Below are 16,304 nucleotides of genomic sequence, written 5' to 3'. Positions count from 1 at the left end.
TATAGTTGTTATCTCAAAGGAGCAACGTAGTCCACCACCCAACTGGAAACACGATCTCTTTTAACGCCACTTCTTCTCGAACTTGTAATATATCGTTCAGAGTTCATCGAGATTATTCAACCCTTCGAGGCTGGCAATCTCATCCAAGCATTATAAACCACACCGGCAGTCGCCACTTAGCAAATACACTCGAGCTTCAAATACGTGCCGTACAGAATCTTTTCAGAGGTATACACAGTTCGCTATTGTACCTTAATAACGTATGTTTAAGAATCGTTGAGAGTTACGGTCGGCTATGTAATGATCGCTATAAGAATTCCGAGGCGAAGCTTTTGTACTTTCTGAAGTGGAAAAATTTCTTTCACGTTTCTCATAAAGTTTATTTACTAAAGGCACGATTAAAATATTATAATTAAAATATATGAAGTAGAAATGTGGATGGAAAGTAGACGAGCTGTTCTATAAGATTATCGTTATTGGTGGTAATTCTTTTTTTTATTATTATTATATTTTACAATATTTCCTTATTTTTATCGTCTTTTATTAAGGTTTATTTATCGACTGTTTGAAAAATTGGAGAAGTTGTGCAATTAGGAGAATTAAAGTTCTCGTGAAATCGGTTTGAAATAGAAAATTTTAAGTAGAAAATTTATATTATCATTTAACAATGAAAAAAATATCTCCTTTTACTATTTAACTAATATTCTTTGAACTTTGAGAGTTTCTAAGAAAACGTTGCTTATGTGTACTACGTTAAAAGGAAAATAATAGAAAAATACGTCATGAGTTCGACTTCACGATCACCGTATCTATATTAAGAGATAGTTGAAAGTTTTCCCATCCAGAATGTTGATTAATTTTGATCCTTTATTTTTCATTTATTTTAATATACGCGAAGCGCTAAAAATAAATTATACACTGGAAACATAGTTCAAGAATATGGCTTCATTAAAGGAAGAATATTCTTTCATCATTGTGATAGTAGCAATCAACTCCTATGCTACTTTAATAAAAAGAACTGACTAGACAATTTATCATCACAATAAATTGTACGGAATCTGATCATTATAACTGAGTTACTACTCTTTCTCTCACATTGACGTTTTTTCAATTTTTATGATCAAGGCAGAAAATCCAGGTATTTTCGGGACATAAAATAAAAAAGAACCTTATTCTGTTTAAACAATACTAAGAACTCAAAATTGCACGATAGCACTTTCTTTCCTTAAATCATCATTTTCTTCGTTTCGGTAACCTTACCATTTTTCATTCTGTTTGTAGTTGACGATATGTATTTCAATTATCGAAATCATGTAAAAACCTACGACTCTGTATGAATAATAAACACTGCGCGAAAGCTTTAAAAAATTCGAGATTCAGTACACAGCACTGTGTGAATCATTTATGATCCATTTTGTGGACTCCTTGAGTGCAGTGCATACTTGGTTATTGAAAGTTCGCGAACAGAAACGAAGTAACGCGATAGAAAACAGCGTGGAACGAATCGATACGCGCTCAACAGTTATTCCTGTGAAGGTTTTATCAGGACCGAAAGCACTGAAACCGGGGAATCGCTTGGATTAGACAGTTCGGCGAATAACCTTAAAAAGACTAGCCAGCTGAATAAATAGTAAAAATTGTAAACCGAAGCGTTCTTCGCTGTGCGCCAACGATGAAAAATAACACCGTGTTTATAGAGCAGATCCACTGAAAAGGAGATAAGTAAAAAACGACGTTTTATAGAAGAAGAAAACCACAGACTGCATGGACTACGAAGTCGTAAAAGAATCGTGCAAAGAAGCGAACGAATTAATTAATACATGCATGTTCTCCAGGATTACGTTATCCCATTAATAAAATTTAATAGCTTACTGGTTTAAAACACAAACTATACTACACGTTCTTTAATTATTTTTCAAGGAACTTCGATAATCTAAGTGGCAACATGACGTAATGTTACAACTTCAAAACTAGGAAGTTCAAAGATTTATTATTTCTGTACTTTTTTGGAGATCAAATTTTCCCAATTGCAGCTTTTAATCAAGGCATACTGAAATAAGTAATTTCCTATTCTTTGGATTATTTGTAACACATCGAAATTCATAAATACAGAGCTCTCTATTACATAAATTACTGAAAGTCCCGAGTCACTGTATTCAAATCTTATTCCAGTACTCTGAGAACTTTCTTTCATTATAATACGATGTTTTACTCTGGAAACCTAGAGGAGCGATTTGCAAACTCGTTTCTCCATTTTTGAACATTTGTAATCCAAAAATTTCAAGAAATGACACAAAGAACGTAATCTCTTAAAATTTTCTTAATTAAGAGAAGATACAAAATCTTGAAAAATAAATAAAATAACTCTGACAGAGATCCTTAAGTTCTACAAATTTCAGCGATTCGTAGGAAACCGCATTGCGAATAACAAGCTGTGTACTTCTAATTTCTGAGAGCGAACGTTATACCTTGAATATTACCGCCTGTTTTCCTGTTTCCGTTAATGTTTCGGAAAACACCGAAAACAAATCACACTTTCCTGTGGAAACTGGGTCGAGCGGTTATTGTTGCGACGAACTGAAATTTTCTGCAAGTTTTGCTTTGCACGAAAGGACGAAAGAAAACTTTCGAAGACAGTGGGTGCAGGCACCCTTTGTATCGAGACTACGAGATGTGTAAACTATAACTTTCTTTCGAACAATCTTTTTTTTCTTTCCTCTCTTTCGCGATCTTTATTATATTTACAGGGGTCTTTAGGGACAACAGACAGCTTAAAAAGTTTCTCAAACAATGGCCGTCATCTCGTGCGAAAAAAGATCGCGAGAAAGCGCAACAAACTGAAATAACGAACTACGAACGGAGTAGTTAATTGTCAAACCGTGTCCCGACAAATATTTAAAGGACAAGTGCGGTAAGAAAGTTCAAGTGTGGTTCGAGTAGGTCTCAATTATTCGTAATTTCCTCGAGATTGAATTTTTGTCGTCGTCGTTTCACAGTTTCAGGACACTGGGTGGAATTTACAATGGTGAAGGCTCTTTAAGCGTTTTAGCTGCTAGCTAAGTGAAGAGTAACGAATTTCCATCAGCTTGACGAAGCACTTTTCAAGTCCAATACTCCACTTTTACCTAGCACTGCAGTATAAGAATGTCTTGTAACTTGCACGATAACCGACGTACTGTTTTGTGGCACTCGAACCTTCGAAAAATGGACATCCTACCATATTGCCCGTGGCTACTTCTCTGTCCAGTAAAACTTTTCTCTTCTTAAAGAGGAAACTTGCTTCTTCGTTGAACTTCGATTAGCACGCGCGAAGTCGGCAAATCGTGAGAGACATTCCATGATTTGTATCTGTTACGAAATATATAATAGAGTTACAAAGTTACGTAGTGCCTATAGTCTGTCGGATGAAAATTTATGTATGTTTCGCGTAAAAAACATAAGAGACAGATCATACAGGGTGAATAAAATAAAGGTAAAATGGTGGAAGACTGTTCTATAAAGTATAAGCAAATGTTTGACGCTGCTACATTTCTAATTACGAATGTATCTACACGTTCAAGAGCTACAAGCATTAGCACTTTGCTACCATCGACGTTAATTTATCAGTACGTATAGGGTGATTTCAACTGGCGACATTTTTATGGGAGATTAGAAATGTTAAATATACCATGAGTAGTAGTCATATTTTACTTAGGAAATTAATTTTTAATATTATTTTAATTACATTCTAATTTTAGGTTTTTGGAATAATTTTACATTCAAATAATGATTATAGAAATGTTTCCAATGATTTTGTTACTAATAAATGTACTGATATAAAAATTATTAAAAGTCAACGATAGAAAAATAAAGCATGTCTAATAAATAAATTCAAGATATATAACATTAAGATATACAACGTAATATCGATAACAATAGTAATGACTTAAAAATAGATCTCGAATTTGAGTATTGAATTAACTATTATTTATGTTGACACTATAAAAATAAAAAATAATTGTACCATCAACGCGTGTATGATTCAAATGTCAAATATACAGCCATTAGAACTTTTAAAATTGTGATAAAGCTTTTCCACGTAGAAAATTTCGTCCTCGCAATTGGCGGCAGTAGAACTCGTTTCACGGAGTTCTCTTTTCTCCGTTTTTCACCGCAATGCAATGAAATAATAATGATAATTCACGTTTCGTGCCACCACGAAATTTGTTAGCTTATTCTTCTTGTTTGTGTATGTTCCTCCATATCATGCGAGCTCGTATATTGCCAGTTCCTTCCTTTTCTCTACTCACGTCTCTTTCACCTGTGCATATATGTTCGTACGTGCTTCGAAGTCGATAAACTTACACACTCTGTTTGTACTTATTTTCCTTCGTGCGGACATGTGCGTGCATTTACGTACGTTAATCGACCAACAGCATTTTCCATAGTGATCGTAGCCTGCACGAAACACTTTTATTTTTCGCGTTAATTTATATCGTCCCGGTATAGCGTGCCATCGAGCCACCATTATGATACTCTTCTTGCATTATACAACGCTTAAGCGTCACGATTTGTCGTGACATTTTCGTCGCTATTGTGCAATTATTACGTCGCAAAAGAAAAATGAGTGAATAAATCTTTTTAAAAAATTTAGAACCTTAAACGCAGCACATATCAACATAAATTTATCTTATATGGAAATTTTTGAAATGTTAAGGATGTACGAAGTAATAAATCTTTTTAGTTTTATTAAGAGAAGATTGATAAACTCACGATTTTTTTTTTAAATTGATTGTTTATACTTGTATTAACCCGTATTCTAAACCACTCAGCCGAAACCATCGATCGAATTTCACAATTTATGGAACAGATTGATTTGTTTTCAGTTTACATTCTGAGAATTGCTTGATCAACAACTTCGACATATTTTAATGGCGAAGCATTTCGAAACCAAAAATAATATTTCGAAAAGAAACGTATAAGTATCTACAAACCTTTATTTCTGCACAACAGCGTTCTTATTTCTTTCATTTAATACAAACGAAAGCAAAACCAAATAATAGTTTGCATATTGTCAATGTCGTGAAAAGTAAAAAATAATGAAAAATTTGTTACGATATAGAATAAAATGGTCAGAATAACTTTTATATTGTGTATCGAACGTGACTCTTGAAACGGTTGTTTTCCTGAAAGTTATAATTATCGTTCATTTACTCGAGAGAGCCGTAGATTTCCATTCCTTGTTCCAATAACCCAGTGTTTTCAGTTTTATCCGGGAAATGAAGTTATGCCTCATTAAGAACAGGTCTTGAGGTGTTACTATAAGATTAGCGATTTCTTTCGCCATTTTATCTACTAAATTCTTATTTTCAATAACGAGTACAATCCTTAATATTTTAAAATAATATCTTCGTTATATTCGACGTGTTCAATTACACTTCTTAAATCACAAGGAATGATATAATTTTGGTCGTGTCCTTCTGAATCGTTTCTTATATAGCACATAATTTGTTAAAATAGATTTAAAGTAGCATGTTTACAATTTTCATATTACAATAATTTTTTCTATAATAATATAAATGCATTTTATGATACGAAGTTGATAAAATTGTGTCGGTCAAATAATCGCAACTCATCGAAACCTTTTTATTTCAACTGAACGATACGAATTGATCGCTAATAACACCGGGAGAATATCCGCTTTAATTTGTAGATATAAAAGACATTTAATATTTTCACGTTTCGAGTAAGCTTACATAGCTTACAAGTTGCTCTGCACAAACAACAGGAACAACAGAATGATTTAATGCTCCTGAAAAATAGAGAAATAAAAGAATATTTGCGCAACTAGATAAATTTCTTGTTTGCGAATGACTGTTAAATTCGAACAATTACTTGTACTCCAATCGTAAGAGCATAAATGACATGTACAATTTCACGTTATTACGCTGTTCTCCTCTCTTATTTTTCGCATCCACCGTAACGTTCGAAATTCGACGTTCGTCGCGGTAAATTCACCACGCTATTTGCAGGCTTCATACGGTAGAGCACGGTCGTTGTCGTAGCATACACAAAATTCACATTGCTAAACCGTGTTCCACATTTTCATAGAGCTGTGCCACGGTTGTGTGCACGCGTATGCGCAAAAGTTAATCGGCCATGAATCAAATATGTTTCGCTAAAGAGAGCCTCTTCCCGAGTTTACCCCTTTACGCATCGCTACTACTTGACCGTCCAGTGACGGCTGACTATATACGAGTTTTTCCACTTACACCGCGTCACAGTCTGTCTGCAACCGGGCTTTTAAGCAACGCTGCTGCACTGTGCAAAACGTTAAATGCCGCACTGTTAATTGCTGTAGACTCGCAACTGAATGTGTAAAAACAAGAACGAGATGGTATGCAAAATGAATTGTTTAATCGAAAATTCGTCGATCGACGATATGCAGTATGGTTCGACAATTTGGCATTTTTTTTTTATTTTTACGAAGGACGTGTGGAGATCCAATAAATTTCATGAACGAATAATCGTTAAGTGAAAATGTAATTATTTATTACAAATGTAATAATATTGAACACAGAAAGAAGAGAGGAGGAAGACAAAGGAAGGAATGAACAATTTTTATATATTATTTATAATGAGAGCTTAATTTAATAATTAATGTAATCAATTTAAGACTTATTAATAATAGAAATGAAATATAATGAGTACATTTAATAAAGTACGAATAATTGTTAATTAAATAGAAGTGAAAATATGAAGATAATGAAGTAGATATTTATTTGATAACGCTAATAGAATAAATCCGTTATAAAATTTTGAAGATAAAGTCCTTATAAAAACTCTCATACGACCGACGTTAATAATGATACAGTATCAGATGAATATATTATTTGTACGATAAAAAGCCCAATAACCTTTCTAAGAATTAAGAACCTAATAATAATAAGACTATATGACAGTAACGAGTACAATAGTTAATAAAATAGTAGCATAAATCATGAAATCATCATGAACTATCGATAAGGATATTTAATCTCCATATCAAAACAAAATATATTTCGAGTTTTCAATTAAAAACTTGCACGTATCCGCTGCGCTATCGATTAATCAGTTTGAAAGATATTTTCTAGCTAATAATGAACGCTAATAAATCTTTTGCGCGATAGATTTATGTCTCAATTATCTTTGTTCTAACGTTACCGAAATGTAATATCTACGCAATATGCAATATCTTATCTCACAAAAAGCAACATTTTTTTATACTTCACCATAAATCCTCAAGCAACAATGCGAGAGATTTTAAAGATATCGTTAAAAATAAATCGTAGGAAGAACGTTTATGGGATTCAGCGTACAAACAGCTTCCTTCGTTTCATTCTATATCAAGGAACATTTAATGAAGTTATTACCGAAAGTGGTTATCTTTAATTTCTTCCTTCTTTTTTCATCAAAATATCCGTACCTCTTAGCTGATATGATTTCACGTTTTATAAAGAAGCAGGCTCGTTAGAATTTCTTTAAAAGGCTCGGATCCTTGACGTCTAACTTAGTAACGCTGAAAAATATATTCAGGACACATCGTGAATACTAATAGTATGTGATATAAAGCCAGTCAAACACGTAAAAGGAAATTTTTTTCTTGGTTACGCTTTGAGTTTCTCTCGTCGTATGCAGAACCGTCGTTGCTTAGAATAACATATAAATTTTTTTTAATTTCCCACGTTCCTGTAATATTTTAGCTTATGGTAAAAATTATTCGTAAGAATAAGAGTAATAGAGAAGGACAATGTGGAATTCTAAGTAATAACAGCTCTAATAATTTCATAGTTAATAGCACTATGCTGGTAATATAAGAAATAAAATAAGGTTAAAAAGTTGAAAAATGTCCTCTTTATAATATTTTAGAAATGGAACTTCTCAAGAATAGTTGGTTCTCAAGTACTAGTCGACATCTGTTCATTTTCCTATTCCGCACCAAACTAGCACTTGGTCGAATTTATATATTTCACAACTCTTCATTTGTTTCGTTATTCCATCGCGCATTTGCATTCGAGATTAATGGATGTTATCATTATATGCAACCAAATTCTGGCAATGCAAAATCCAGTGCAATGGCAAATCCAATTCTAACATAAAATGAAATAAATGACGTGACGTTCTTTTTTCATTTTTAATTGCACGTGTATGCATACATGATGGGCGCTACTTTTATCTGACAGATACCTTAATTCATATATTCTATGTATAAAATTTTATTTTGGCATAGAGTTATTTACGTAAAAAAATAATTCAGTGGCGATTTTAACACAATATATTGTAACTTTCGAAGACGTAGCAAAAAGTCGAAATATTTTCCCATAAAAGTGTGAAATTGGGGGAAATCGTATAAAATCACGGATAAATTGGAGCATCTCGGCTCGAATTTATTTCGCCATTTAAAATTTCAAGTAAGATATGGAACGGAGTCTTCTTTCAGGTTTTTATATTCACCTCCGAGTATCGCGTTCAATATTTAGTGAAACGTCACTGCCACGTTTTTACGGCAGGCTACCTCGATAACGTCGGGACCAAGTTTACTTCTTCTGAAATTTTTTTAAAATTTATCAACCTATCGTCTCACTAAGTCGATACTTAGAATATGTTATAATTTATTTCATATAATATTGCTACTTTAATTTTATACCAAGGAGAATTTTTACATGTATACGTATATCAGTGTATAAATATATATACAATGAACGAAATATGTTTCAATTACAGATTTGGACTGTCACTAGTCTAAGGCCTGATGTAAGTAAACAATTATAATTTTACAGGTTTTTATTTCTAATAAGAAAGTTGTGTATTTGTACGCATTACGTCGGTAGAAATATAATCATATTGAAAATGGCAATGTCACATGTCTTATCTACTCGTCTTGAAATAACAGATTGATAACAATAAAAACATATGGTTCTATTTAAAGAAATTACGTTGGTATTGAAGTTTCTTCTCTTATGAAATATTTTCTTGCATTTTCGATATTTAAAGAATAAAGAATACTTCACAAAATAATAATAATAATGTGTATTTATTTAACCAAACTAGAAGTTATCGCTTCGAGCAGGTATTATAATCAATTACGCAGTGGGACAGACTTTCTTTCGAAAGTTTACTAAATGAAGATCTTTTCATAACTTATTGGTTTTATCGCTTTCGATGATTAAATTGGTATAATTCCTATGTTCGCCGTAATAAATGAAAGAAACATTGTGATCTTTTTTCGTGGTCGGTATTTCAGAACGTGAGATGCGCGAGGTCTCATACAACGGCAGGTCTATCCTGATTTAGTCAATGGTTCACATTGGTGCAGAGGCTTGGTCGGTAAATGTACATTCCTGATATCACGGGGGTAATCGCGAGCTATGTATTTTCACGGAGAGCGTCCATTCCTCTTTTCCGCAGGATAGCTGGAGTAGAGCTTCCACTGTTTACCGGCTGATGGCGCGGCAACTTACAGAAAATCCCTAGAATCTCTTTACCATCGAGATATCTCGGGAGATCACCGGATTATTTACCAGAAAAGACTAGTCATTGTAGGGATAACTTTTAAATTACTCAAATTTTCTTTGTACGGGAATGATACTTACATTTTTCCATTTTTTCATAAATTGTATGCCTTTAGAAGGAGTGATATGTCAGTTATCTCCTTATCACTGTACATATTTAGTAACCTATTATAATGAGATAATGTCTAGTAACAAAATTTATAAGTCACAAATAAATTTTGTTTTTAAGCGCTGTAACATGTTATGAATTTTACATACTTCAAGTGAGTACAAATTAAAAAAAATTAAAAAATCATTATTTACAATTTTACATGAATAATCTATAGAAATAAAACAAGGACACAATTGAAAATAAATATACAACATTTATTTTATAAAAATTCCATTTAAAATCTTTACAAACGCAAAATATTATGATTGTTATTTCATACATTTTCAGATTCAATTAAATTCATATCTTTCATGCCTGATCCGTATTTTGAAATAGACGTAAAAAGTTGATTGTCACGTCACATTCTTTTATATATCATTTATTATATTATTATATTATATTATATATACAAAGCCAGGAATTAATTTACACGCAATGCTGTATTAGTTTCTGATTGTAAAACAGAAAGATAAAGAAAAAATACCAAAAATTTGGAAAATCGATTTGTATTGTCAAAATAACGTAACAATGCTTTCGCATTTTATAAAATCAAACATAACTTCTTTTATGATGTTCTTCGTATTTCCAAAATTATAGCTCCATAAAAAATTGATAACTTGCGAAAATAAAACTGATGAAATCAGAATTGTTAACTCATCGCCAATTACTTCACTTTTCAACTCTAAATCTACAAATAAAAGCGTTGCGAGATATGGCACTTCCAATATAATTAGAAATCGAGCACGTGTATTCGCACGTGGAATTAACTTGACGTAAATTGTTTTGAAGAGGAATTTATTTTCAGCAAACCCTCCTGCAGGAACGTAACCGGGAAAATGTGACCTTCCATATGCATGAAAGTTTTAAAGGAAAGTTTGCAAAACGAGAGTTCGAAGGGTCAGCTTTCAGGAGTTTGTGTGAATGGAGGCAGTTTCGGAAACATTTAACGAATTAATTAATTAGCGTAACTTTTTACCTCCGTCTAAAAGTTCGAAAATTTCAAAGCACTAAAGAAAAATAAAGCAATAAAAATTTCTACAAGATTAATTAATTCTTACAACATTTAAGCTATACCTTATATTTTTCAAATCTAATACTACGGAATAGTACCAACACAAAAATAGCCATTACATATTTATATACAAGTATCTTATATACATATTTCCTCTAGGAAACTGCACCTTGCTTTTCTTCTTAATCATCGAATATTTGTAAAAATAGTTTTTCACGGGAGATAGGACCTTGAATACAGAATAGCTCGGCTATACAAAACAATTACAGCACGAGTTGAGAAGCAACGGTTTAAAGGTGGTAAAGAAACGATTACGTTGAACAACGACAACTGGTTAGAGGGAGGTAAAACGAACTAAATATGGAGGTAAGCATGCCAGGCGTAGACAACGCGATTCTTCGCGTTTTATAATGCGACGCTTATTTTCATTCCGCGTGCGCACAACGAAATGAGGTTGACGACGTGCAATTTCTCAGACGGTGTTCTCGCTCGTCAGCGTACCATTCAGTAAAGTTCATTCGTTACACGAAATCGCGAGTACAAATTAAAACGCCAACGGCTCGTTAGTTCCTTAAAATAAATAGGATCCCTAACAACCTACGGATTTGAATAAAAATGTTGAACTAGAAATGGCATAGGTATATTTTACACGATCGAAAGACGAAACGATGATATCAAATCGATCTTGCAAGTATTTATAATTATAACTTTAGCGTGACCAAGTTCGTTTAAACTGATTCCGTATTTCCGTAATATTATACTTGAAGAGATTTCTGGAAAAGTGGCCCATGAGACAAAATAGCGAGTTGAGTAAATTCTCTTGGATGTTCTTTCTTTTTTTCAAAGTTAGTGGAATATAGTTTCTTCTTTGATTTCCAAATTAAATATAAAGTATCTTGGATACAACACATTACGTAATTAAATATACTCGGAAATGAAATTTCTCGCGAAATATCATTTAATATTCATAATATACGACTTAACGTAAAATTATTTGTTTCGTGATTTTACCATGCATTATACAATACCGTGCATTTGCATTATATTTATTATTTAAAATTCTTGAATAATTTTCATAAAATTTCATTAAAACTTTTTATCAGCGCATAAGAAAATTCTTGTAGAAATCTCACAAAATAGTAGATTTTAACGAATTGCGCAGGAAATCTTGATCAAAAATTTGCTCGATAATTTCTTCTAACATAAAAATTAATGCTTAGTTATATAAAGTTCTCAATTGACGTTATATGGCTGCATTTGTAATAAGGAAAGTTTTGGCAGTAGATAGAAGAGCCGTAGCGGCAGCTATCGTCGAAGTTCTACCATTTCAGAATGCGAAACTCCACCGACGACGTGCCGAACATTCACGTTTACTCAACTTGTGTTAATTTATTATAATCCGCGTAATCAGATTTTCCTAAATTCAGAGCAGGCTCGTTACCATAATAGGAAGAACATTTTTTCTTTCCATAGCAGCGTCACAACTGAATTTTTCTTTCGAGTTTAGTAATACCTTCCGAAACATTGCCTCAAACGTTCTCCTCTCTGCTTTGTACTCCGGTAATATTTCTTGCTTTTTTATATCTAAATTTCGCTCGCATTTTTATAGATAAGAATACATTTATTATTTCAATAAAATTTAAAGTAGAAAATTGGAACAAAGAATCACGCTATTAACAATGATTACTACGTTTCTTGAGAAGTGCCAAATTTTGAGAGATGAACGCAGCGGGATTAATATTTGAAATATTCTTGAATACAAATGAACGACGTTTAGTTCAGAACAACGTTTCCTAAACTTTTCCGACTCACGGTTCTTTTTTATAATAGTTAAATAAGTTGAGTAATTATCAATTAACCGGATGAGTTAATTCCGCGTTAATTAAAAATTTAATTTTATCATATACTACGTATGGATTCTATAAATTGGACGTTAACACATATTTTCACGTTCGTTCGTTTATTCGATTTCAAAATTAAAATTATCGTGGAAATCGAAAAGATAATAACTTCAGATAATAACAACTTCGATTTATTCAATAGCCGGTTTTTAATCAATAATTTCAATTAAACGTCAAATACACTCTAATAACAGCTGGATATTTTCATCCGATTTTTCGATATTTTATCACTTGTCCTGAGTATATAATAATGGGACGTCTCATCGTAAATAGTATTTTTAAAAATATTTTCTATTGATTCGTAGATTTCTTTTAAACATAAAGAACGGTTTACGTAACTAAAGTTCCACTCTACTTATTTCTCTGCGTAAGGGGTGTTAAATATGGGGAGGAAACAATGTCGATTTTTGGATCTTTTTAGGGTACATTTAGAGTATTATCTTTGTGAATATTTATAAAACCACTTAAATAAAAATATAAATATGTTAATCGAATATCAAAAATATATACATCTTAAATTCTAATTAGAAATATGAACATTTAACAAAATTATAATGAGAGAATTTGGTCTTGTAACATTAACTAATTGAAATATTAACGTCTCAAATAAAATGTGACAACGAACTTGTACGAGAAGTTCAACATGCAAATACAAGAGGAGAAAAATAATGAGAGAAGGTAGCTTTATTACCTTCTCCTTAATAACATTGCGAGAAAATGACACAGAGGTGATGATGTTATCGTTAATGACTCAAACGATGTGATAAAGAATTCCAGTGACGTATCTGTTTAGCGAAAAAGTCGCTAGAACACACCTCGACAATAACGGTATAATTTCCAACTTGACAGAGGACACACTGTTCAACAATTTTGTAGATTGCGAAATTACGAGCTCCGACTGTCACGAAATTCCGTGGTACACTGTGACCTAATTCGCTTTTCTCAGCACGTCACCATAGCACGAACCAGCTCGTTGCAAGTGAAACCTTGACACGACCTCGAATGCACGAAGTATCCTCTCGAATTTAAACACACACGGTCGCACGGGAAACACGGGAATGCTTTCATCAAAGAGCCGTATTGTATGCTCAATTTGTAACGTTAATTAAGAGCAGCGATCGCGGCAAACTTTTAAGCCAAACGTTACAAGATGCCGGTTGGTTTATGCAAGCTCAGCCAGCTACTTTGAGCTCGATGTTATTATGGATAATGTATGGTCAATTTAATTTTCTAATTATAGAGAAATATATAAATATATGATTATACAAATATTAATAAACATAAATTTAATACATAGTCAAATACTGTTATTTATAATTAATTGAAAGACTTTAATAATGGATGGAAATTACTCGAATAATTTAGATTTAAGATACGTATAATTGCAACTATCAAGAAATAGATTTTTTGAAAGTTTTATCTCTGGAAGACACCCTGGAACATGAATATCTTATCTATTTTTGTCTGGATCTTATGGATAATAGCATTTAAAAGATAAGTTTCAATTTTATATGATTGGGTTGTTCAGAAATTTCGTAATATTTTTGATAATTATACAACTTTGGTAGAATTAGGGAGGATTATTTATTACGAAATTTTATCAAATAATATACTGTTATATACTTATTTACCTAAATTATTTAGCAGAGGGAAGATGAGCAAAAATATTGTCATTTTTGCTAGCAACATGGCGCAAAGAAAATTCTGCCTGACAGCCCACTTAGCTTAATCCGCGAGGTGAGAATTCTAAAATATACAGAGTGATAAAAGAAGAAGCATCTGAAGTTTTAAGGCTATATATCTAGCAAGGGGAGCAAGAAATATTTTATCAAAGGTCTTAAAGTTAATTTTGGAGTTATGAAATACAAAGATAATAAAAAACACAAAAATATATCTTCAAACTTAAAATGTGATATGTCTTCTTATTTAAATTCGAGATAGACGTTTCCAGATATTAGCCGTGTCTCGTATATATTTACTACGCTACACATGTTTGCACAGATTCATATTTTTGTGAACACAACTAATGAAATGAAACTTAACTAAAATGTTACATTATTCTTTAAATATTCCCGCAGATTTCTCCATATTACGTGCATGGTGTGTTTAAATTTCCCATAAATTCATAAACATTTACAGTCTAACTATCAACTTGAAAAATGTTGAGCTTTTCTAAAAATTCTTTTACAGAAAAATTTTTTTCTACAGAATAGTTTTTGTCGAGTCACCTTGTACCGAAAGGGATGTGCATCATCCGAAACAAGAGATGCTAATACGTAACTGTACGCTGTAATTAGAGAAATTAGAAGAGCACGAAGGTCGAGGATGTCTTCTAGGTGCACGCGTCGGTGCACATAATTTAAAGCTCTTCATTTTCCTAAAATCCTGTATCTACGTGTATACTTAAATAAAATTGTGAGGGTAAGTACCGTGTCAGCAATTCATGATATTTCTTATTCATTTCTTAATACTCATTAACATATACATATTAAAGAACTCACGAAAAGTAATTACAATTAAGATTCATAAATTCTCGCCCGCTATTTAACAATGAAAACAAACGAAGATGTTTTCTGATTATAAAACGGAAAGAAAAATTTTGAATAAAATTTGATATTACGTATACATAACATAGTACACTTTAACAGATTATTAATAAATTAAGTGATATCGATATTTAGTTTTGGTAAAAAATAATCTTAAATTTTAGTGCGTTATCTTCTTAAAAAAAAAAAAACATAAAGGAGATATACATATTTTTAGTAGAAGAGCCAAATTCATTTAACGATTCTGAAATATTTAATGTTGAAATTAAATTTCCGGTTAATTATTATTCATGTATATGAAACAGAATATGAGCAATATCAAATGCGAAATATCTGAAAAATGCCAAAAGTTTAATACCATTTATCAAACATTTCTAAAAAGTAGTCAGTTTGAATGAATATGAAAAAGGTAATTTTCAAATATTCTGACATAATATTCATCTGGTAACGAAAAAATGAATAAATTTACACGATGTCAAGGAACAATGTTTCGAAAACATTTGCTCGTAATTATACAGATTATCGTACAATACAGAAATAATCACGTTTTCGTCTGAACAAACGCTACACCTGGATTTCTAGAGCCGAATTACAATAGTTGAATTAACATTCTCGCTTTGGATCACGTATCACTGTAACGTTCAACTTGAAACAGTTCTAAGACGTTTCATCTACGTCTCTGACTTTTATAGTTTTCTCTTCTGAAGACATATATGAAGGCATTCGAGCGAAATTACGCGCAGTGACTTAGTTATTCGTTCTTTTGAACGAGCCCACGTTATCATGCTTCGTGGATCTTTACGATTCTAGAAAGTACATGTCTTTGAAACGAAAGAGGTTAAACTTCTTAATCATAATTTAGCGTGCTTCTGTGAAGAGCCTTTACTATTTCTTCTTTCAGGCTTTTTCTTTCTACATCTTTTTAGGAATTTTTATTTGCTTGTTCACTTGTCTGACTACTTTCAGGAATTTTCTCTATCTCCTCGCATTGCCTTGAATGTGCGTGCATTATATACAAATTTGCAGAAGTACGTCGGGATTTTCCTCCAATTTTCTTTTCCTTTTAGTTTCTCCATCTGTATTTGCGTCTATTTCTACTGTCGCTTCTATCTTTTGTAATACTACTTAAAGTCAGAGATTCTCTGTTTAAAAGAAATATTTACT

At 32.1% G+C, this 16,304-nt stretch overlaps 1 protein-coding gene across 10 annotated transcripts in view; it reads right to left on the bottom strand.

Moving 5' to 3' along the window:
- Positions 1 to 16,304, bottom strand: part of LOC122570867 (peripheral plasma membrane protein CASK) — a 262,855-nt gene that overhangs the window by 59,524 nt on the left and 187,027 nt on the right. The gene's annotated exons all lie outside the window — the stretch shown is intronic.

The sequence above is a fragment of the Bombus pyrosoma genome, linkage group LG9 (genome assembly GCF_014825855.1).
Source record: "Bombus pyrosoma isolate SC7728 linkage group LG9, ASM1482585v1, whole genome shotgun sequence".
NCBI lineage: Eukaryota > Metazoa > Arthropoda > Insecta > Hymenoptera > Apidae > Bombus > Bombus pyrosoma.
This window is presented reverse-complemented; position numbering and strand designations above follow the sequence as displayed.